The sequence below is a fragment of the Cricetulus griseus genome, chromosome 8 (assembly GCF_003668045.3).
Source record: "Cricetulus griseus strain 17A/GY chromosome 8, alternate assembly CriGri-PICRH-1.0, whole genome shotgun sequence".
NCBI classification, from domain to species: Eukaryota; Metazoa; Chordata; class Mammalia; order Rodentia; family Cricetidae; genus Cricetulus; species Cricetulus griseus.
In genome coordinates, this window is record NC_048601.1 from 41,702,468 (window position 1) to 41,725,310 (window position 22,843).

Genomic DNA, 22,843 nt, shown 5'->3' on the forward strand with positions numbered 1-22,843 from the left:
TCCAATTTGGAGTATGTTCTAATCTGAAATTTGGAGCAAGTGGCCTATCTTCTGTGTCCCTTTCTTCTTGTGAGTAGTTGAGTCACAATCCATTCTTAGATGATCATTGTAAGTACTTAGGAAGATAACACACATGAATTATTTATTTCCATCTTATTTACACATGTGCCAATACACCATAGTCCTATTATGTTTATCATATGACAAAGCTTACATTTAAAACTGTTTTATGTGAATCCTGCCTTCCAATACACCAGGAGGTTTTCTTGCCTGAAAATTTTGTCTCCAACTTTGAACATCATTGTGGATAACCATTTTTATCTTCTGTTTGAATTGTCTTGATTTCGTTTGCGTATTTTTAAGGCAGGATCTTATTATGAATCTCAAGATGACAACAAATTTATCAACAGTTTTTCTCAGCCTTCCCAGCCCAACAATTGCAGGCACACACCAAAATGCCCCACCAAGACTAGCTTTTTAGAATAAGAACTATGACTAGAGATATAAGAATGAGGATGCCTTGAGATGTCTACCCTGTGCCAACATCAGTGCTAAGCCAGGAATTCCCCTTGGACTCCCTTGTCCACTTAAGCAGAGCCCAGCACTAGTATTTCCCACCTGACTTTAGGTGAAGTAGTACTTCTGTCACAAAGTAGGTACATTAGATGTTTTATCCAGAGAAATTGGTATTTTACTTGAAAGCATATAATTTTTAACTAGGGAAAGTAGAATAGTTCCTGCATATTCTGTATATTAGTCAGTATGGAATGCTGATATGCAGGAGTGATAGATGCAATTGGATAGAGACAGATAATGACCTTTGAAAAAATAAGAACTGCAGAATTGGGATATTTTGCAATGACTGTGCACCCACACATACATTCCCATCCTTCATTGTTGTGGGCAGTGTGTGTGTGTGTGTGTGTGTGTTTCTGTTACCAAAATTGATGTAAGGAGAATAGGAAATTTAAAACAGAAATGTAGAAAAAAGTTTCACATTTTCACAACAACTCAAGCATCCTTCTTTAATTATTGTTAAGAAATCAGAGAAAATCATAGAAAAGGTTATAATAGGCAATCTGAAGTAACTGTGGATTTATTGATTCCTCCATACACTCAATTTTTGTCTATGTGAAAATATCTTATATTTTTGATAATGAACATAGCCTTTAGCAGCTGAGCCATCTCTCCATCCCAATCTCCTCAGGTTGGAGAGATGCCACTGACGTGACCATTCCTCATATATCTTTTAAGTACAACAAGACTCCAGACTTCCTTTCATTCTAGAACCACAGATCCCTTTATGTCCAATAAAAGATGACAAGAAATTTGCCTTCTCTCTCCCTAAAGGCAGCTGAGTTTTTCATATTGTCCTTTCTCATGTCTGAAGGTAAAGAGTCAGACTAAGCCTGAAGCCCATCAAAAAATTACACAGAGAAATTTAGGAGTTTGAATCCATGACTACAGAAATAGTGCTTCAAAAAGAGACTATTTTAAAGCAAGGATTTCTAGCTGATGATTATACCTGTGGCTATTTTTTAAAAGTGTGAGAATTTTGTGCCTCTCATATATAATTACACTTTGTGTCTTAAGATTGCACCCCAGAAATGAGGAGAAACACAATGCTAACACTATGTAAGAGTTAAGAATTACATTTTATATTAGCAATGAGGAGAGATAAAATAATGGTTACTCAAATTTTGTGTTTTGCTTACTTTAGTGTGTGTGTGTGTGTTTGTGTGTGTGTGTGTGTGTGTGTGTGTGTGTGTGTGTGTGTGTGTGTGTGTGTGTGATGCTTGTCATAGCACATGTGTAGTGATGAGACTACAACATTGGAGAGGTTTTTTTTTTTTTTTTCCTCCCACCTTAAGTGTCTGATGGATTGAACTCCCCTTGATGATCCAATTTAAATTGTCAATTGAATTCTGGTTGTTAGGCTTGGTGCCAAGCCCCTTTTACCCACTGAATCATTCTGTTGGCTTGATCTTTGTGTTTTAATAAAGTCTAGAGAACCTATGTGAATAAAGAAACCTGAAAATGCATTAGCTTAACTTGAATAGTACATCTCACTCAGATCCATCCAAATCAAGGCCTTCTGACCTTAATGGCCCTTCATTCATTCACAACCCTTCCACCTAGACAACTTGCATGAAGATGAGGGAACAGGAAAAAGGAGAGAGGAGTGAGACTTTTAAGTAGGCCTGGCTTGAACTTTATCTCTGTGCCAGCACTATTGATACAGGTCCTTAACTAGGAGCTAAGTAGTTGAGGATATTGACTGAATTTGCTGGTGTTCTCTGCCTAAGAGGAAGTGGAACTGAATTGCTACAATGATCCAGCTTCTGATGCTTTTAAGTTTTAAGTAGACAGTCCTTACCCAAAAAAAATAAAAAAGATGTGCTTTGGGGCTGTGGACACCTGGTTCCTATTCTCTATGATGTTAAAGGCAATGTTCTGAGACTGTCAGCATCCTAGGTGTTCCAAAGACATGCTAAAATCATGTTCTATGGGCCTGATCTCCAGGTCAGACCCCAGAGTGAGGTGTCTTTTTTAGAAATTTGAATTATTCACCCATGACTTTGGGGTATTTTCATCCAGATGGTCTTTAAGCCACACTAGCCATACTTTGTCTTCAGGCCAAATGATTTTAAAGTGAGTGAATTTGAGTAGATATTTAACTTAAATAGCAGAGTGGACAAGACATTGATACTCATTTATTTAAAAGCTAGGCAATTCCCAGTCAGCAGAATATTTTGAAGTAGCAGATAGATACCCAGTCATGAGCTACATCTGTGCATGCTCACAGAAACTCAGCTCATTTCTCAATCGTTGAATAAGTTTGCTTAGCTCTGGTCCTCATAGGCACCAACTTGGCACTTTGTCTGCAATAGTATGGATTTGTGTCCTGTTTTGTCTGTGTTTGTTGCATTGAAAGAGATGGAATCCTTAAAGTAAAACTGGAAGAATCTTTTAGGGATGGAATTTCAAAGCTGATCTCCATCTGTTTTACAGCCTGCTTTTATTTAAAATACATTTTTGTTATTAATATTTGAAATGATATTGGGTTTTAAAGATAATAAATCATTAAGTGAACTATGATTTCAATAAAGATTTCCATATTCTGTTTCTAAGCCTGTTCCTAAGTATTACATAATGATCACAGTCTTTTGGGGGGAATATTCAGGTTTTAGCAAAGTAACATACATGTTTGGCATACTTTATTTATATTCTAAATTATTTATTGGTTTCCCATAAAAATTAGATAAGGTCTTCAGATATATCAGGCTGGCCTTGAACTTCAGATGTAGGTGAAGATGGTTTTAAAAGTAGATTTTTTTCATAAAATATATTCTGGTAATCAATGATTTTGAACTTTTCAGTCCCTTGCCACTAGTTCTTAGTTCTAGGATTTTAACTGTACACTACCATAATAGGCTTATGCAATGCTAAGTATTAAACCTTAGAGTTTGTGCATGCTAGGCAAAAATTCTAGCAATGAAACCACATTGCCAACATTATTTGCATTTATAAACATAGAAAATATAGCTATTCTGAGTTAAGTGTTTTGTCACATGTATATCTACTTAGCTGGTTTTAATTGGTACTATGGCTTTTCTGCTAATGTCCTCTAAGTGATCCCAGGGTATCACTGTCTTAGGATAGCAAAGGGTGTTTCCTTTTATGTCATCCAAGTCTAAGATTTAGCTGCCATTCAAACCCCTTGTTTCTTGTGCTAGTTTCATTTCTTGTGCTTTGATAAAATACCTTGAAAAAGCAACAACATCAAAGAAAAATAAATTATTCAGTGGCTTACAACCCCAGATAACCTACCATTGCATGGAAGCCAAGGCAATGGAAACTTGAGGCAGCTAGCTCTCACATTTCTGATGAACAGGGAGAATGAATGTATGCATATCCACTTCTCCACTCTTAAATACTCCATGCCCTTACCCTTCCGGCTGAGTCTTTACATATCAATTAACATAACAAGGAAAATCCCTCACAGACATGCCCAGCGGTCAAACTGATGTCACTGAAACATCTTTCCAGATGAGTCTACATTGTGTCAAGTTGACAGTTAAAACTAACTATAGCATGACTTCTTGTTGTTTTGATAAAGATTTACTCTTACTTGAAACACATCATTTTAACAATGAGAAGAGAGAATTGCCTAAAGGCTTCTTTTCTTCAACAACAGTCTATGCATCATTTTGGCTCCCAGTTCTCTTTTTAGAATAGCACTTTTCCAAGTGATGACCAAAGGGACCTCAAAATACCTTGCCATAAATGTGAAAAGCAAGTATTTAATTCTCCATAATAGCAAACATAACCCTAGAATGTCTTTCAATATCCCAGGATTAGATACACTTATACACAGTAAATTTTTTTTACATTGTTACACAACCAAAAAGAGAGCAGAAAACAACATACAATGAAAACACATTATCCAGCTCAGACCTGGAGGAGCTTTGGTCAACAGATTGTTCCATCCAAGGACATGCTGTATTACTCTTCTCCAACTGACCATTACCATGAAGAAAGTTCATTCTGGAACTAGATAGAATACTCAAGGATTAAGAATATTTGTTGGTTTTGGCAGATAACCAAAGTTCAGTTCTAAGCACCCATGTAACAGGTCCCAAACCATGGAAACTCAAGTTCTAGACATTGCAATGCTTCTTCTGGCTTCTGTGAGAATTATACATATATACCTGCAAGTAAGAAAAGTAAATATTGAAAACTATATTCTTAGAAATTTCAAGAAAAGCCAGAAGATGCTGTTTGTTAGTCAATTTGTCAAACTGTTTTCAAGCAATTGTGTCATATACAGCATGATTTCAAGGTATCTTTAGCCTGTATACTGCAGTTAAAATCTTTCTTTCAAGCATCTTTAATTAATTCTAACTTTAAAAAAAGGAATAAGCCTCATTCACTAAGTATTATTAAGGAGCACAGTCTTTGAGGCATCTAAGTTTATGGTTTATAGTCTTGAAAATATAATTTTATTAAATGTGGAAGTACATAAAATAATTCCCAACAAGGCTAATTAAAGTAGCTCATTATAGGAACCTGGAGGCCTGCAGTACCAGACAGAGCATCTCAACCCTTCTGGAGTTTTCCATATTTGTTTTATATACTTCTCAGGACTAATTAAGCATCTCCCCTTCTAGCCTAATTTACATCATTACTTTTCTTTAGCAAATGTTTTATGTCCCCAAAGTGAGGCTAAATCATTCAGCTAAATACAACAAAGTTGTAGGAATGTAAAGACTGGGGATTTATTAGGCATAAACATGTTTCTGTAATGTTTGCAGTTGATTTTATCTGGAGAAAGATAAGTTGCAAAGTTAAATGACATAGTAAAGCCAAGTTCCAATGTGTGTGTGTGTGTGTGTGTGAGAGAGAGAGAGAGAGAGAGAGAGAGAGAGAGAGAGAGAGAGAGAGAGAGAGAGCACAAATGGCTTGTTTTCTATTTTTGTGAGAAATTTTATGTAAGATTAGAAAGTTTTGGAATTTTCTATCATTCAGGATTATTACCAGCTTCGTGGCAGGCTGATTCAAGAAGACTGTAACTTAAACGATAGCTCAAGATGCATGGTGGAACTCAGTATCAGCCTAGTCATCTTCATTAGCTACTGAATTAAACTAAAATCTGAAAAGATGTCTGAGAATATAGGTCTATCTGTGGTAGAGTAATAACCTACAATGCTTTGATTCAATCCCCAACACTGAAAAGTTTTTCACACATTGGAGATAGATGGATTGATACATAGATAGGCAGATGGATGGATAGATAGATAGATAGATAGATAGATAGATAGATAGATAGATAGATAGATAGAGACACAGACACATACCAGGAGAAAAGACATAGAGACAGAGGCAGAGAGACAGAGAGAATGAGAGAGAAAGAGACAGAGAGCTCTTGTTTTATTTCTAGAATACTCCACATCGCTAGTACCATTACAGTGACTGTAGATATAATCCCTTTTGAGACCCACACCTGTGAGTTTATAAACTTCTCATTGAATTTCTTTTCTCACAGCTTTTTATATGTCATTGGTAAGACCACCATCACCAATCATTTTACAACAATTATCATTTTGCTCGGCACATGCTCTGCACCAGATTCTGGCCAGTGTGCTGATGTATTAAGTATGGGTAGTAAAGTGCAAAGCCTGTGATCTACAGACTCTGTCTTCTCCAATGCTTTTACAGTCCCATTAGCCTGTGCTATCCAAAGAGACTGCTTGGGTCCAATTTAGCAGAGATTGTCACAGTGTGTTCTTGTTAATAGTGAGAGGTTTAGTAAAAAGGTATGAACACTCCCCCCCTAAAATATGTTCTAAACATGCTAGAAAAAACCTTTTATTTCTTCCAACTTTTTTCTTGGACAAGTCCAGCTTTCTATATCTGAGGGGAGAAATGTAGATGTAGCTATTCTCCCAATAGAAGACAGCCCTTTTTCAGGGAGTATTGCAGAGCTGCTTAGAACTCCAGTCAGGTCACAGCTACTGATCTGGAAGATAAACTATAGCATTCATTTTCAAACTACACTATGCAGATTGCTATGCCTTAAATGTCATTAGTGGTACAACTTTGTGTACAGTCCTCTAATATTTATAAGTTCCTCTTCAAATATTTTAAATATTATCCTGCCATCTGAGTTTCATGTAAATATGTAATTCTGTAGTGAGTCAATATAAATGAGAATTATAGCATAAAAATGAAGAAGAAAAAGGAAGGAAGAAGGGGGGAAGAAAGGAAGAGGGAGGGAGAGAGGAAGCAAAAAGTCTCTTTTTTATCTCATCTGAGAGCAAGTCTATCTATCTGCCTGAATTTGTTCAGAATGAGTTTAGCTTAGATGTCTTAATTGTTTGTGGGTATTTTCTTCATTACATCATTATGAAATCTGGGGGAGAAAATTAAAAGGTTGTTTTGACTAGTTAATATACTTCTGGCATTTTGTAAATTCAATTAATTATGTGTGGATCACATTTACATCTGCTCTAGTAATAACAACAGGCTGGTGTTTGCTGGTAGGAAAAGCAGACCATCAATCATCCATAATCATTGATCTTCAGAAAAGGGGACTCACTCTGGCAGACATTCAGTAACCATGGTGTATTTTCAACTCTAGTGCCAAAACATATTGCATTTCACAAAGCTATTATGAAAGCCCGTTCTATTTCTACTTGAGGTGAATTGACATCTGAAGTGGTGATAGATGTAAACTTAAGGCAACTTTTTCCATCATTACAGTCTTTAAGCACTACTGACATCCCTCAGGATGTTTTGACCTTTTCTCTCAGTATTCTGCTTTTTGACAGCTCAGAGAAAAGCAGGGTACCTGACATCTGGCATAAACACGAAATGTTAATTCTTAGCACAGATTTAAAACTGCCATCCTCTTACAGATGCTCATGTGATACCTTTTCCCCAAGGCTGTGACAGAGTCTCCGAGTTTTCTTAACTCTATCCTAGTAGCCATAAAAGTTATTTTTTTTGTGTGTGTTCAAAAGCAGGTTTTGAGTCTCAGGTTCATTTCTGTAAGTCAGAAACAGGTAGAGTTTAAAGAACTCTGACCCACCAAGTGAGACCATTTTGTGCTCTGTTATAATTAATAAGAATGTATGGGCCACTGCTACAAGACTTACATACATAAGGAGGATTTTGACATCCTTGGAAGGGTGCAAATAAGGTATTCTGAATCTTTTTTGAATGGAGTAAATTTATCTCCAATAAGCATGGTCTCACACTACATCTCATAACAGTTATTAAAAAATCTATAAAAGTTTCTAATACCTTGTGGGCTTGTGGAGATATATAGTGTAAGCTGTAAAGTAACAACAAGAATTCTCAATGAAATAGAAAGGAATACTAGTATGCTAATGCTTGGGTGTCATGATCTCAACATAATGGCACCAAAGAGTTGTTGTGATATAGATCAGGGGTAGAGTATTTGCCACGTGTAAGGCTTTGCCTTGGGTTGGGCCCTCAGCATAAAAATAAATAATAAATAAATAATCAACTTTATAGAAAGTAAAAAATAGTTGATGAAATTAAAAATTAAGTGAGCAATCAAGTCCAATTCTGAAAATTGAACACAAGTTTAGCATTCGCTCTTCAGCTAAATAAGTGATTCTGAAACAATAATTTGGAAATCTTGTGTTCATAAGAAGTGAGGAGTTAGAATCAGTCTAAGTACTTTGTCCAGTGAGTAGGAACTATCATTTTTTGTGAGCTTCCAGCTTTTATGCACTTAACAGATTTCTAGAAATAATTATAATAGGAGATTGAGCAACCTGTAGATTGGATATAGGAACAGTTTAAGGAAAACCTTAGGCAAAGTAGACCTGAGAAAGTTTAGTTGAGCAAGGAAAAAGTCAAACCTACAAGAAGAGCAGAGTACTCTACCCTAAGCATTGAGAATCACCAGCTTTATCGGCTTAAAAATGATACTGAATTTGAAATGTCAGCTAAGTGGTTACTGTGATGTGTTGGTCCTACTTACTGCCATTAAATGAGGCACTTCCATCATTTAACTATGATAATGGGAACCTTTAATTACATGATCAACCAGCTGATTTGCTGTTTGTGATTGGTGAAAGCTTGATATATTTGTTTTCCTATTAGCTTTTAGTCAGTTGTTTCCAAGTGAAGTTCCTGCTTGTGTACATAGGACCATAGGTAACAGAGCAGTCTCAGACTAATGGCCTCCTGCTTACTTTTCTGGGACTGAGATGAGTTCTTATAATAAGAACTTTGTGTACAAAGTTCATGTACAGATTCTTGTCATGGAAGACCTGACAGGGCTTATTTTGAGCTAAACACAGTATATTGGCAAAACAAGTAGAGAAGCTTTTTGCGAGTGAGTAGATGTGTATGTGTGTTCTTATATATTTGGTGTCCAAGGGTCTTTCTCAAGTGCCCTTGACCTCATTTCTTCAAGACAGAGTCTCCATAGGAACCTGAAGCTCACCCATTAAACTGAGCTGGCCAGCCACTGAGTACAAAGGATCTACCTTGCTCTGATTCTACAACACTGACATTCCAATTGTATGCTACCACACTTCATTACGTAGGTTCTGGGGAACACCACGGACCAAGTTCAGGGTCTCATGTTTGCACAACAAGGACTGACATTTCAAACTACAGCACATTAAACAATTTTAATTTGATATGTGTACTGGAATTGAGAGGGGGCAGTTATACTCTCCTAGAAGGCTAGTAAGATAAGAGGAAACAACTTCAAATTGTCTCTCCAGGACAGTGGTGAGACCAGATGCATATATAGAATGAGGGATGAGCTATAGGTTTATAATTTGGAAAGAGAATTTTCAAACACACATACTGCAGAATTGCCTTAATGAATTAAGAGGTGTCCCTTACAAAGTGAATCAACCTTTTCATCTACAAACTCTAGGGGATGTTCTAGAATATGCTAAATCTAATTTCAAAGGATCAGTATAGACTCTTCTGTGCATTGGAAGACCGAGTGCAGAAAATTTATAGTTGAGAATGATCCCACAACTTAGCTTGTTTTAGAAATGATTGTTTACTAGAAAGTCACACACACAGGAACCACCCCATACACGCATACAGAAGAAAAATAAACATCACCAAAAAAGATTAATTGCAGCTTAGATATAAAACTACTGGAAGACAAATGTCACACAATTTCAATTTTATGTGTAACCTAGAAATGGGAACAGACAGCAGAATTGTGGCTATTAGGCTTCAAAGTGGGTCTTTTAACAATGGGGAAATGATTGGTTTAAGGATATAAAACTGCAGTTGGACAAGAGGCATGAACTCTGTGAAGTCTTGAGGTCTAATGAGAGCATGATAAATATGGTTGATAACAATATGCTATATTTTAAAAGTTGTGAGATAGTATACTTTAAGTGTTCTCAAAACAAAAATGATGAATATGTGTGATGTAACTGATATAACATGTTAATTGGTTTAATTTAGCCATTCCATTGTGAAATACTGTATTGTGTATCATAATTGTGCATGACTTTATTTATGAGCTAAATAAATGAATGAAAAAAAGAACACCAATTACCTGAAAATACCTGCAAACATTTAAAAAAAAGAAAAGAAAAAAATATTTTTCGGCTCTCAATCATGAATTCTTTAAGCACAGGGACATCTTTCTAATCTCCCTGTATTTGCAATAATTTGAAATAAACTGCTGCCTGAGCATTATCTATTCTTTCTTATTCCATTGGTGTCCTTAAACAGCTAGGCACTACTGCTGGACTCGGAAAGTAATGCAGGGATAAAACTTACTCAGCACACACCTTTTATTAAAGGTTAATGACCTCATGTTATAGAGAATTCTGTTGTCCTTTTCTTAAGCACAGTTACATCAGGCTTTTAAAAGTACATCAGAGATATTCATAGTCATAAATCCAGGGATTAATAGAACACAGAGTTGCAAGAACAGTGGGATAGTAATTTGCTTCAAGGCAGGTTACTGTGAAGTTTGCTCTGTCCACTCTGGAGCAGAATGTATTCAAGCCTTGTTGATGACCTACCTCTTAAGGTCTTACCTACCTGAGTTATAAGCTGACTGCAGGAAGCCAGTTATTGCTCAGAAAATCCTTCCTAAGCTGGAAAATAACAGAGTAAAGAAAATCTAATCAAAGACCCCCCTGTACTGCCCACAGCCACCAACACTCAATGTAGAGGCCATTGTTATATGGTATCTGAGATGCTCTTGTTAAAGGAGGAGGAAATGGTTCCCTCAAATGTTAATAGGTTTTAGCATTCATTAAATTGAGACTTCTTATAATGAGTTCACTACTGTTTATGCTTTAATATTTATCTATACTTTCCAAATGCATTCTTTGAAAATATTTTTGCACAAACAAAGGTTATGGGTTTTCTGCAAAGAACATATGGCATATTCAGGGCTTACCCTGACCTTTGTTGATCCTGAGTTGTAGTGTTGCAATTATCCTGGTGCCTAGAGACAAAATGTTCACACTACTCATTGTTTCTCTGCAGTTCTATGTTGTTTCCTCACCAATCCTTGTTTTGATAATGACATTGAAGAGTGCGTATCTCAGAGAAGAATGAAGCATTCCAATTCATCATTCTTTCTTTAGATCTGCATGTCTAAGAAATGGTTGAATGTCTTCTTTTGTGTAATCTTCAAGATACAGTATAATGAAGTGCAGTTGCCATTTCAGCCATGAAGAGAATTAATTGATACATGTTCTCTGCTGTAATTCTCCTCCTGCCTTTTCATGATTGCTCTGAATCTAGCAGAAATAAGATAATTATATTCCATGAGAGATAATGGTGCTGTTCTTTACATGGCAGCTGTTTTCATTGCACATGTGTTCACACATATATTCCTTCTTTCTCTTTTGGTGAAATTACAGATTGGTTAAGGAAGATACCACTGGGAGCTAAGGCAAACTGCACATAGGATAAAAAAATTCCCTAAAGTGTACAGTTAAAGTGGGGAAGATAGACAAACTAAGACTTCAAAGTAAACCTTCATTTTTCCCATGGAGATATTAAAAATAAACAGGTCAGCATGCAAAGGCCTTCACAAGTCGGCTCCAGATGCTCTGTGTATATATTATGGCTTCAAGTTTAGTGTATTTATGGGACTCCTGTGTGTGTCAATGAGTGGGTTTCTGAGTCTCATGCCTTCTCTTGGCTCCTTTCCTTCTATTTGTTTGTTTGGTATAATTCTAAATTATGAGTGTTTGTTTTATTTCATTATATTTTGTTATTATCCCTTAAAAATAAACAGGTTATGGTTGTTCTTTTAGATGTTTAAACTACTTACACTTATTATAAAACACATAAAATTAATCTCTTAAATAACAAGAACAAAATCATTCATATTGCCACAATACCCAAACAAAGATCACTTGACCTACTTATTTTCTCTCTAAATTTCTTTTCTTTTATATTAACTTTACATTATTGTTTGCAGTAGTGGGTGTTTACTCAAGTGCATTTGGACTTAGATGCCATTACACTTTGTTCTTTTCCTGAAATTGAGCACTACGTAGTGCAACCAAAAGTAATGAATTTTTTTAACATCTTCTAAAAGGAATTTTTGGTATAATCACAGACCCTTTCAATCATTCCTTGTGTTTTTTGATAGTAAATATTTTACTTCTCATATTGGCATGTTTTCCAATTTTTCAGCTGTTAAAGTTAAATAACATATATTTTTCCTTATATACCGTATTTACCCATTTTGCATCTGGAGTACTAAAGTATTACATCATTGTGTCTCTGACATTGATTTCATTATCTATCTGTGGTTTTGTAGTTGCCTTATCTCTACATTAAAAAGTCTCAATATGTTAATTTCAGCCACTTTAATTTCAGTATATAAGTGATATTTAAACATGCATTTTCCTTTTAAAAATTGGTATTTTTGATGAATTGGCAAAACTATAATGCCTAGATTCTGATATCTTTAAATCCTAATCCTGGATCTTCCCTTACAAGTTGCTATACCAAGACAATAGCATCTGCCTTCCCTGAATTTCAGTTTATCATCTGTGTAAAGGGGCAAAGATGATTTTAGTCAGATTTCTCTGTAAAATACAGACAGTAATGCACATAAACTACTTAGCACAGTAGCTTTTCTTTAATGTATATTCAGGAAATATTAACGGTTAAAGTCATTTACACATACATTGCTAAATTTAATTTGGAAGAAAGGGGCTTGGCATTTTTGCCAGGTACATAGTTATTCCAGAGCTGTCTTTAGTGGCTAAGCATCTCTGTCCCCAACTTTTCAAAATGTCATTTCATCATATATCCATCACTTATATAGACTGATGTATGTATGTATGTATGTATGTATGTATGTATGTATGTATGTATGTACATCCATCCTTGGATCAACTTTATTTCTGTTTCTAGACAAAGCCTCACTGGATAAAATAGGCTGGCCTCTCAATCCTCCTACTTAGGCCCCTGAACCCAGAGAGTACAAGTGTGCTCACTGTGTTCTGAAATGTTTCTGTCTTTTACTCTTTCATTTTTTTCTGTAACAGAAATCCTGTGATATTTAAATGCCATGCCTGTTAATTTTTATAGATCTTTAGAGAAAGAGTTCAGATTCAGATTATTTTAAAGACATATAAACATGAATTGGCTCACATATATGATGCCTTTCAGGTATGCTTGTTTTTCTATAACATTTCACTCCAATGCTTAAATTTGATAATATTTTTATCTTTGAAAAGTAAAACATTTACTACATTGGAGTTTTTCTTTCACAGTTGTGGTTTAAAATCTTAATGTTTGTGGTAAATTGCTGTTTCTTAATGCATAAGTTACATCTATCTTAAAACACAGTACCTATGAAGCCATTTACACATTGCTTTAAATAGTGGTAGCAGTTACACAGAAAGAGAATTCAGGTTTAAATATATATTCACAAAGTTGTAGAATATTATTTTTTTGCTGACTCCTTGAACAATGTTTATGATTTCTGAGAACATACTATAAAAGTCACATTTTAAGCATTTTTAAAGACTATTCTAGGACATATTCTTCATTTATGATAGGACTGTCATTAGTTGGGTGTACCCAGTGTCTCAGCAGGATAGAAATCACATATGGAATGATTTTGAATTCAGAAAAGTACAAATTCATTACTAGAAGGAGAGACAGAAGCCCACAGTGAGTACAGTTAGGTGTAACGATGTACCTTTTTGCTAAGGTATTGTTATTCATCCCCTTTCCTGGAAACAGAATAGAATTTCAGTGTATAACATCCTATTATGTAAAATGTGCTCAAATTCTTAAGGACATTACAGAGAAGGGGAAATGAGGCCCAACAGAATTCTTTGGTCAGATTTACAGTCATCTCAGCAATGATGATCTTGACCAGTGTGCCCATAGTTTGCTTTCTTTACTTACTTTGAAACAGCTTCTTCAGCCTGGACTTCTGGTTCTCAATATCAATACCCTTGTAGTTGTAACAAGTATTCTTCATGTTTGGGGCAATAGCCTTCAATTTCTCATTTATCTATGGATTATCATTTGCAATATGTGGGCTTTTGCTATTGTAACAGTACAATGTGTATATTTGAAGATGAATCTCAATCTGTAGATGGCATTATTATTAAAAATGTTAGGGATACGACCTTCCCTTCCAGAGCATAGTCAGTTACAGTTGGTAATAAAAGTCCTGTACTTGGAATACAGTCCTTTCCTATCCAATTGATGCTCACCACACTTACGTTCTTCTACTCTAAAATGTCCCAGGGGACAATAAGCAAAAAAAGATAGATATCAATAATCATGAATCAATCAACATCATTTTATAATCTTTTTATTTTGTGGCAAGTATTGAGCATCAACTACCTCATAGAAAAATCTAGTACTGTTTCTCTATTTCATAGGAAGTAAACAAAGACTTTGATGGGTCACGTGATGGGTCAGGGAAAATCACATGGTATGTGGTAGTACAGTATAACCATTAATAATCACATTTTCCTAATAGCAAGTCTTGTTTCTACCATAGCATGGTGTCTGAAGACATGATGAATTCTATATGAAAAATATTGCTGTTCAGAGTTATTCTCAACAGAAAATTGGCTTGACTTTCTGTTGGGACAGTAATGTCAAATTGTATACAAGAGACAAATAAGCATAGAAATAAATGATCATTCATGAGCAACGTGCCCTAGGTAAATCAAATAAAGGATGGAATATTGAGAAAACTTAGAGACTGACTATCTCTTCTCTTCATTCTGTATATGTGGCACATCCCTAGCATATTATAGAGTCAAGATAGAAAGTTTGTATATTCCCTTCTATTGTAATTATGTAAGAAAGAAATTTCCTGATATTTACTACTGGACTCTATAAACATTAGCTTGACTCTGCTGTTTAGGTGATTGTTTATTCTCTGTATTGGCATGTGCATTATACCTGGTATATTCAAGAGAACATTTTCATCGGAAAGAATTCTTTGAAAAAATATTCAGAAGTAGCCTGTGACACTCAAAGAGAGATTTTGACAGTGATCTTTGTAAGAAAATACTGAGAAGAGAATCCTGCAGGAGCTAAATGGAAGACAGTAAACACAAAGGAAGGAAGACATTGGGAGGAGGGTCACATGATAAAAAGAGCAACCCAACCCATGCTATGGTGAATGAAGACCTGAGGGGACAGAACAGGGAGAAATGATCAACTGTAGACAAGAGAAGTGAAGGTAAATGGGGATAAATTCAGGCCCTCTATGTTAATGAGAAAAATGATGCATATAAATAGTAAAGGAGTCAAAATGTATCTCAAAGCAAATAAAGTTCATTTTGGCTTCACTACCACATTGCACACACTCCTGCCTCTTATCACAGTTTTACAAAGACAGCTTCTCTTAAAATTTGCAACCTACACATTTGATGTGTTGGTCACAAAATGCTTCCAAATGTGGTGATGCAAACCCTTAGCTCCAGATCTGCTTGTGGTGAGGTGAGTTCACAGATCGCTTTCTGTCTCTCTCACCCCTTTTTCTAGGAGAGATCAAAAGATACCTTGGAGATGATAACAGTTAGTGTGATAAAGTTTGTGCCTGGAAAAATAACAGACTCTCAGTGTATATCTATAGACTAGTTCAGAATGTGCCCAAATTTGTGTTCCAGGTAAACACATTACAGAGAAGGTGTAATGAACCCAGAAGTAGTTCTTGGTCAGAATCATAGTCATCCCAGCACCACTGATTGACTAGTGTGTCCACAGTTTGCTTTCTTTACTTGCTTGCATGTGGCTACTTCAGCCAGGACTGTTGGGTTTCTATCTCCCTACCGCTGCTGTATTTCTAACAAATATCCTTCATGTTTGGGGCTATAGCCTTTATCTTCTAATTTTTCTAGTGTTAATCATTTGCTCTTGTGACACCATAATGTGTGTGTGTGTGTGTGTGTGTGTGTGTGTGTGTGTGTGTGTGTGTGTGTGTGTTTGCATCCTGATTTGATCTCCTGGTACTTTAATCTTTCAATCGGAGTGATCTGTTACTTCCAAATGTAAATATGAGAGTTGATAAAAATGCGTACAAATCAACATCTTACCAAAATCTCCCTCTTTCTGAACTTTCCTACAACGGCCCACTAATTGAGTTCCCCATTAAAGAATTTAAAGAATCAGGAAGTAAAATATAAGAGATAAGAAAATTTTGTTATCATGAAAAGTGAGACCCTTTCAAGGGATGAGATTAAACAGTGGTGTAAGGGTCCATTGTGGAGCAAGAAAATCCCAGGGGGCAAGAGCCCACAGTGATACCTCTCTGGGCAGAAACACTCTGAAGGGAACAGAGCAGACAGTGGCTAGTGAGGCTATTTCATCACCCTCTATAAGGAGGCTCAATACTATTCCTAGGTTTCTGGAACAAATGGGTTCCTGAGGGCTTTTCCTGTCCAGTTTAAGAAGTTATTTGGATTCACTATAAAAGTTTTTATTTTCTTTTTAATATATTTAATGTAATTATATCATTTCTCTCTTCCTTGCATCCAAAACCTCCTCTGTAGCCTTCCTTGCTCTCTTTTGATCCCACGGTCTCCTTTTCACTAATTGTTATTACATCCATATATGTATATAAATATATAGTGATATTCTTATTTATAAGCAGCTCATTCTGTATAGTGCTACTTTAAAAGAGTGTATAGTTATGTAATCTTCAGATCTTCTAGAGGTTTTAGAGTGTTATGTTTTCCATCAAAGTAAGAAGAGATTACATATTTCTTTTGAGGAGTAACCAAGTCAACTACTTTCAGTCCCCGGTTTTACAAGAAGGTGAATAGAGGTATAATTTTAATGTCTGCTAATAATATCCAAGTAGCAATCTAGGGTGATAAAGTTTAGTTTGGGAAGTCATTGATAGAAAGAAATAAACAGTTGTCAGAAGCCTCACCTGTTTATGGCACATGTCCATACCCTTGCCTTTAGATTTCTAAGAAGGAAGAGAAAACCATGGATACTGGATGATATGCTCACAGTAGCCCAAGTGCAGCTACTGTGAACAAAGCATACCTTTGAAGCCCCTGTCTTTCTTTGAAGATTGATGTAGCTTTTGCCTTTTTTTGTACAAATTAATGTATCCATGTGGTAGGTTAGATACTCCAAAACAGATTGTTCCTGAGCTCCATTGCTTAAAACATCACAAGAAGAGGGAATACGCCCTACAGACTTAGAAACATAAAAGATCTGAAATCTTTCCAGAGTAGATCCTAAGGAGGAAATTGGCTTCCTGCTTCACTGTTTTCCAACCAAAGCAATTTATTTAAAACCGTAGCAAAATGTTCACAGATAGAAAAGTTTGATTGCAAAGGAAAGATGGAAACTGTTAGAAGAATGATTGTTGTGGGGGAAAAGAATGAGTTGCTGGATAGCAGACAGCTAAGAGATGAGAGGAGGACTGACAGATGAGGATTGGGAGCACTCACTAGTGTGCTTAGCTGCCACTGGATCCATTTCATATCTGCTGATTTCAGCTACGGGCTGAAATCACTGTGAAAGCTAAACTATGTTCCTCAGACTGTATTTGCTAAGAGAAACGAAGGTCTCATATATTTTAGAATGTGTCTTATTAAGCACTCAATTAAACATTATTTTAGTGTTTCACTGATACCTTAAATTGACTCCCTTAGCACCATTCTCAGGAAGTGGGGGGAGAAGGGAGAATGAATGAACAGAGATCATTCAAGCTCAGCTAGAGGGAGATGCTATCCCAGTCCTCTCTTTTGTTCTGCATAGTGACCTGGTGATATGAATTGTTCTTTTACTAAAAGCAGCCTGAAGAAATTGAATGTGTACAGTTGAGGTTAAAGAAAAAGTATAGTTGAGGGATTGAGACTGAAGAATAAATAAGAAGGAACAATTAAGTATTACATTAAAATATCCAATATCCCTGGTTATCCTTCCTCCCTCCTGTCCTCTCTCTCTCTCTCTCTCTCTCTCTCTCTCTCTCTCTCTCTCTCTCTCTCTGTGTGTGTGTGTGTGTGTTGCATGTATATAATGTCTCTCTCTGTGTGTATTCCTGTGCATATGTGTATGTGTGTGGAGGTCAGAGGTCAATATCTGTTGTTTCTCTTAAACCTTTTATGTTATTTGAGACAGGATATCTCATTGTCCTGGGGCATCTCTATTAGGCTAGTGTGGTTAGCTAGCAAGCCCTGGGGACCCACTCACCTATCTTCATTTTCCCAGAGCTGAGGTTACATGAATGTTCCCCTGTGCCCCCTTCTTTTTCTACATAGGTCCGAAAGATCAAATCATGGTCTTTATATCTGCATGGCAAGCATTTTACTAGCTAATCTATTTTTCCAACCCTGTTTGGACACTTTCATTAATTACTGAATTTATGACAAAATGGACTATCTACCCTACTTAGTCAGTTAAGAAGTCTTTCTGCCACAAGGTCATATATGCATCCTTCTTACACAAATGTTAGTACCTTCAGCACAGTGATAAATATCAATAGGAGGTTGTTAAGTTATATTCCAGGATATAAAGAATTCTTATTTTTCATCTCATTTCATGTTGTGTCACTTTGATCATTGCTGAAAAAAATAACCAGATAATGCCTCATGTTGGAGCAACATGGCCCGAGGAAGCTGAGGCACATGGCATCAGTACTGAGGAAGCAGAGGTGGAAGCTGGTGCTCTGCTTGCCTCCTCCTGGATTCCACTTCATTAGGTCTGGTATCCCCACACCTAGGATATTGCTGCCATATTCAGAATAGGATTTCCTTTCTTGCATAAACTCCATAAAGATCATCACAGAAGTTTGTTTCCTAAGTAATTTTAAATCCAGTTAATGTGGCAGAAGATTAACCATTGCCAAGTAAACACTGTTCCACAATCTAAGCAACCACGGGTACTATGCTAAAATATTTCTTTAGTGTACAATCAATGCTCAAAGTGTCTTATTTACTGATGTATAGTTGAAATGTTCACATATACCCATGTGTACCAAGGTTATTGCTAGCACTGATTTATAAAGCTTCGATTCTATCCTTGTAAAGGTCACCTGGTATAAAAACTATAGCAATCTTAATCCATAAATAGCCCTCTAATTCCTTAAAGTAAACAGCTAGAAATATCTTGTTGCCATAGTTGCGGTGAATTGTTGATCACAATTACTCTTTTAAGCCTAAAATGGTGCAATGATTTCCATAATGGCATGCAATTACAAGTCCACATAAAACTTTCTGAATAAGTCTTTCTCAAATGGAAATTTTCTACTCCGGAGCCTACAAAGGATGCTTATTTTGCAGGCTCAAGCAAACGTGTTAATGACTAGGAAGAAGATTATAATTGAAAGAGTAATGGGAGATGCCAGACTTCTCTGTGACCCCGACTGGGAAAGTGTTCTTCCTTGAGAAAGCAATTTAACAGCAGGTCTAAACTTCAGTGTTCCCATCTGTTAAATGGAGATGGTGAGGGACACCTCCTGTGTTTGAAGATAAATAAAGAAGAGTTAAAAGCAAAAGTAATGGGATCTTTGTAGAAGAAGAGTCTTATGATGATCTGGAAAATCTTCCCTGTTCAAAGTTTACTGACAAATTTTAATTAGACACATCATTCAAAAATTTATTTTTGATTGTTTTTAGATGCACTTATAAACCTCCAGGCAACACAAGCTAGCCATTTTATTTGGATAATACAGCCAGGAATATGCAGACATACCATGATTTTTTATCATTCCAATTCCTTTTATGTTGCTGGTTTATTTTATTCACCATTTCCAGAAAGTGTGTGCTCGGCATCAAAGCTACAAAAGTTCATGAGGTATGATGATGGATTTCATGCTACTTGTCATCTGGTGGGAACAAGAAGCATAGGAAGGAATCTTAAGCTCCTTGCTAACTGACCAGTGAAAGCTATACAAGTTATAATGGAAGTGAACAAGTGGGAAGTAAAGGTTAAGCAAGATACCCATCCGTTACCTCAGCTGATACCTTGAATGCATTCCATACAATTAATCTTTATATATGTGTAACTTAATATGCTAAAAGTGAACTATTCAGCAAAGTTTGAGTCAGACATTTCAGCATCCTCATTAAGTCAGTTTTAAAAGTTAGTCAAGAAAGTAGGAGAAAAAGTAATTTCAAAGAAAATTATTGCATTGATTTATTTATGGTGGTGGAGATTAGGGAGGAGTTTGTGTGAGTGTTTATACACACCTATTGGAGTTGGGTGACAATTTTGGTGTCTCAGCTGTCTCCCACCTGATGTGTCTTAGAGATGGAACTCAGGTCATTAAGCTTGACCGAAAGCACCTTTACCTAGTGCTTTCTTTACCTAGCCATCTCACCAGACCTGTTTTGAATTAAAATCTACATACTAAGTAACTTTATGATCATTTTTAAAGTTACTTTGGAAAATAACTATGTGAAGCACAGGACATGCTGCTATTTCTACAGGAAGGAGTTTCCAAAATTAAAATGACTAATCTGACTTTGACTGTTCAATAGTTACCTTAGCCTAAGTATTATTTTTTCAAAGCTCTTATAAAACTCTTAGTGTCAGGACCACCATAAGCACATATTCATAGGAAATGCCATGTTATTGATGTTTTGCTAAGTTCTTGAGGGTGTTCCATTCCCTAAATGTATAACAGGTGGTGTGAATCCTTTGATAAATTCATGATTGTGCATTACCTTAATCAAGCCAATTTTGGTAACATTCACCAGAAAACATATATTGCCTGTAGCTGCTGTTTGGACTGATGACTCTGTTGCATGAACTCTTCCACTCCTGAATTTTTAATTCCCCTCATACTCTGGAGACAGAGAGATAAATTTGATGTTCTTGTGCTATAGTTCTAGAACTGAATCAAAGACATAGAAAAGTCATAAAAAATGCTGAGAAAAGAGTAAATACTGTGGGTATATGAAAGCAAATATGTAATCAAGACTTATCAGGGCATTAAGTTAATTAAAAAATTTAAAACTCATATCAGTTTGAATTATTTGCATTTTATCTTATCACAATATTCATATATATATTGCATTTTCCTTTTACATTAACATTTTTCAAACATTTCTCTGAAATAATGAGTGTCCTCTATTTATTCAGACTTCCATGACTTCAAAGCACTTCTATACACATCACATTATTTATCAGCTCAGCAGAGAACCAAGAACTGATGAAAATCGTATCTTCTTCTATAATTAAAAAAAACCACTCACAAAGACTTGAAAGAAAGCAGTGGTCTTCTTGTTTGTGGCTGTTGTTTCAACATTCATCACAAAGGCTAAGAAAGAAGTCTTTGTCCAGCTTTGCTCATTCTATTCCATCTTAAGTCAAATGAATTCACAAACTTTAACATGTCATTTTTCTTATATATGCAGTTAAACATGAGGACGGCCTCCCCTGTTCTTTGTATCAAAAATTTAGATGTCTCATCATCATCATCATCATCATCATCATCATCACCATCATCATCATCATGATGCCTGTTTTCTGGTTAACTAAAGAAAACAGATTATTTCATTGAGATTGTCATATGTACACCCTTCATATCACTTGAGTGGCATTCTCTGTCAGTTTTTCTACACTTGATAAAATATTGGTGTTTTAATAGTTTTATAATATCATGATTCATCATTAGATATAGTTTCCATGCTGTATGCGTAAGTAATATGTAGCAAGCACTTAATTTAAGAGACATGTCATATAGTATTTCTACTGATCAGTTACAGTCTTTCAATAGCAATTTGAGTTACTACTCTGGTTTTGTGTATTAATTAAGAAGTTTTTATTAGGAGAAAGGGAACTAAGCAACACCATATGTTTACTCTTCACTGCTAGCTAACTAAAATGCTTGCTGCCTTGACTTCCCAGGCATGATGGACTACATACGTCAAAGCATGAGCTGAGATAAAACCTTCTTCCCTTAATTTGCTTTTGTCAGAGTCTTTTTATCACAACAACAGGAAGGGACAATGTGAGTTATTGTTCCCAGCTTGCAGTTGAGGCCCAAGCTCAGAGTTAGTAACTTTCTCTAAGTCAAACATTGGATAAGTCAGATTGGATTAAAACTGTTCCTGGAATAACAAACACTGATATAACACTTATTAGTATATTCTGCCTTTATGTTACACTGGTACTTCATACCCCCTTTAACCTGAAAAAGACATTGTATTTTAGGAATAAACACACAGTTAAACACAGGAGATATTAGTTACGTGGGATAGACTCTAACAATCAAGCATCCTGATTTCAATGTACATCCCTGGTTGATAGTGAATCTTCACTGATCTGGCAAATCCAAAGTTATTAAAAGCCTTTCGTTCCAATTATAAATTGTTAAATGTTTAATTCTTCTAGTAAGACACATCTCCAATATTCATGGCTAAGAATGGGATCTTATTACAATTTGACAAATAGAATAATGTCACAGAAACTAGTAAATGGGAAAGAAAATATTTTCAGAGTGTGTAATGTTTTGTAGTTTGGTCTTTCCACCCAAATTAACCACTGCATCATGATTCTTATTGCCCAGTTACATTAGACCATCTGTCTGAACACTGCTGGATGAGATGTTTATTATTATTTAATTGCTATGCTTATTATTATTACATTGATCCATTTACAGTGAACATTGGAAACACATCTGCTAAGTGTTATATAGACATATGATGAGCATATCAGTGTGTGGAAACCATTAGCAAGGAAAGCTGGTAAGGTTGATCTGACTTACCTGTCAGACTGAGCCTGTTTGCCAAGATGAGGTCAATATGCATTCCTTCTGGGGAAGAAGCACTTCTTATATGTGACACCAGCATGCTATTCAGTGCACATATGTCAGTCTGAGTTGTACATTTTTCAAGTGGGT

The 22,843-nt window shown here is 35.8% G+C and overlaps 1 protein-coding gene across 1 annotated transcript in view; it reads left to right on the forward strand.

The window, feature by feature from the left end:
• Positions 1-22,843, forward strand: part of Cntn3 (contactin 3) — a 296,693-nt gene that overhangs the window by 135,302 nt on the left and 138,548 nt on the right. The window lies entirely within an intron of this gene.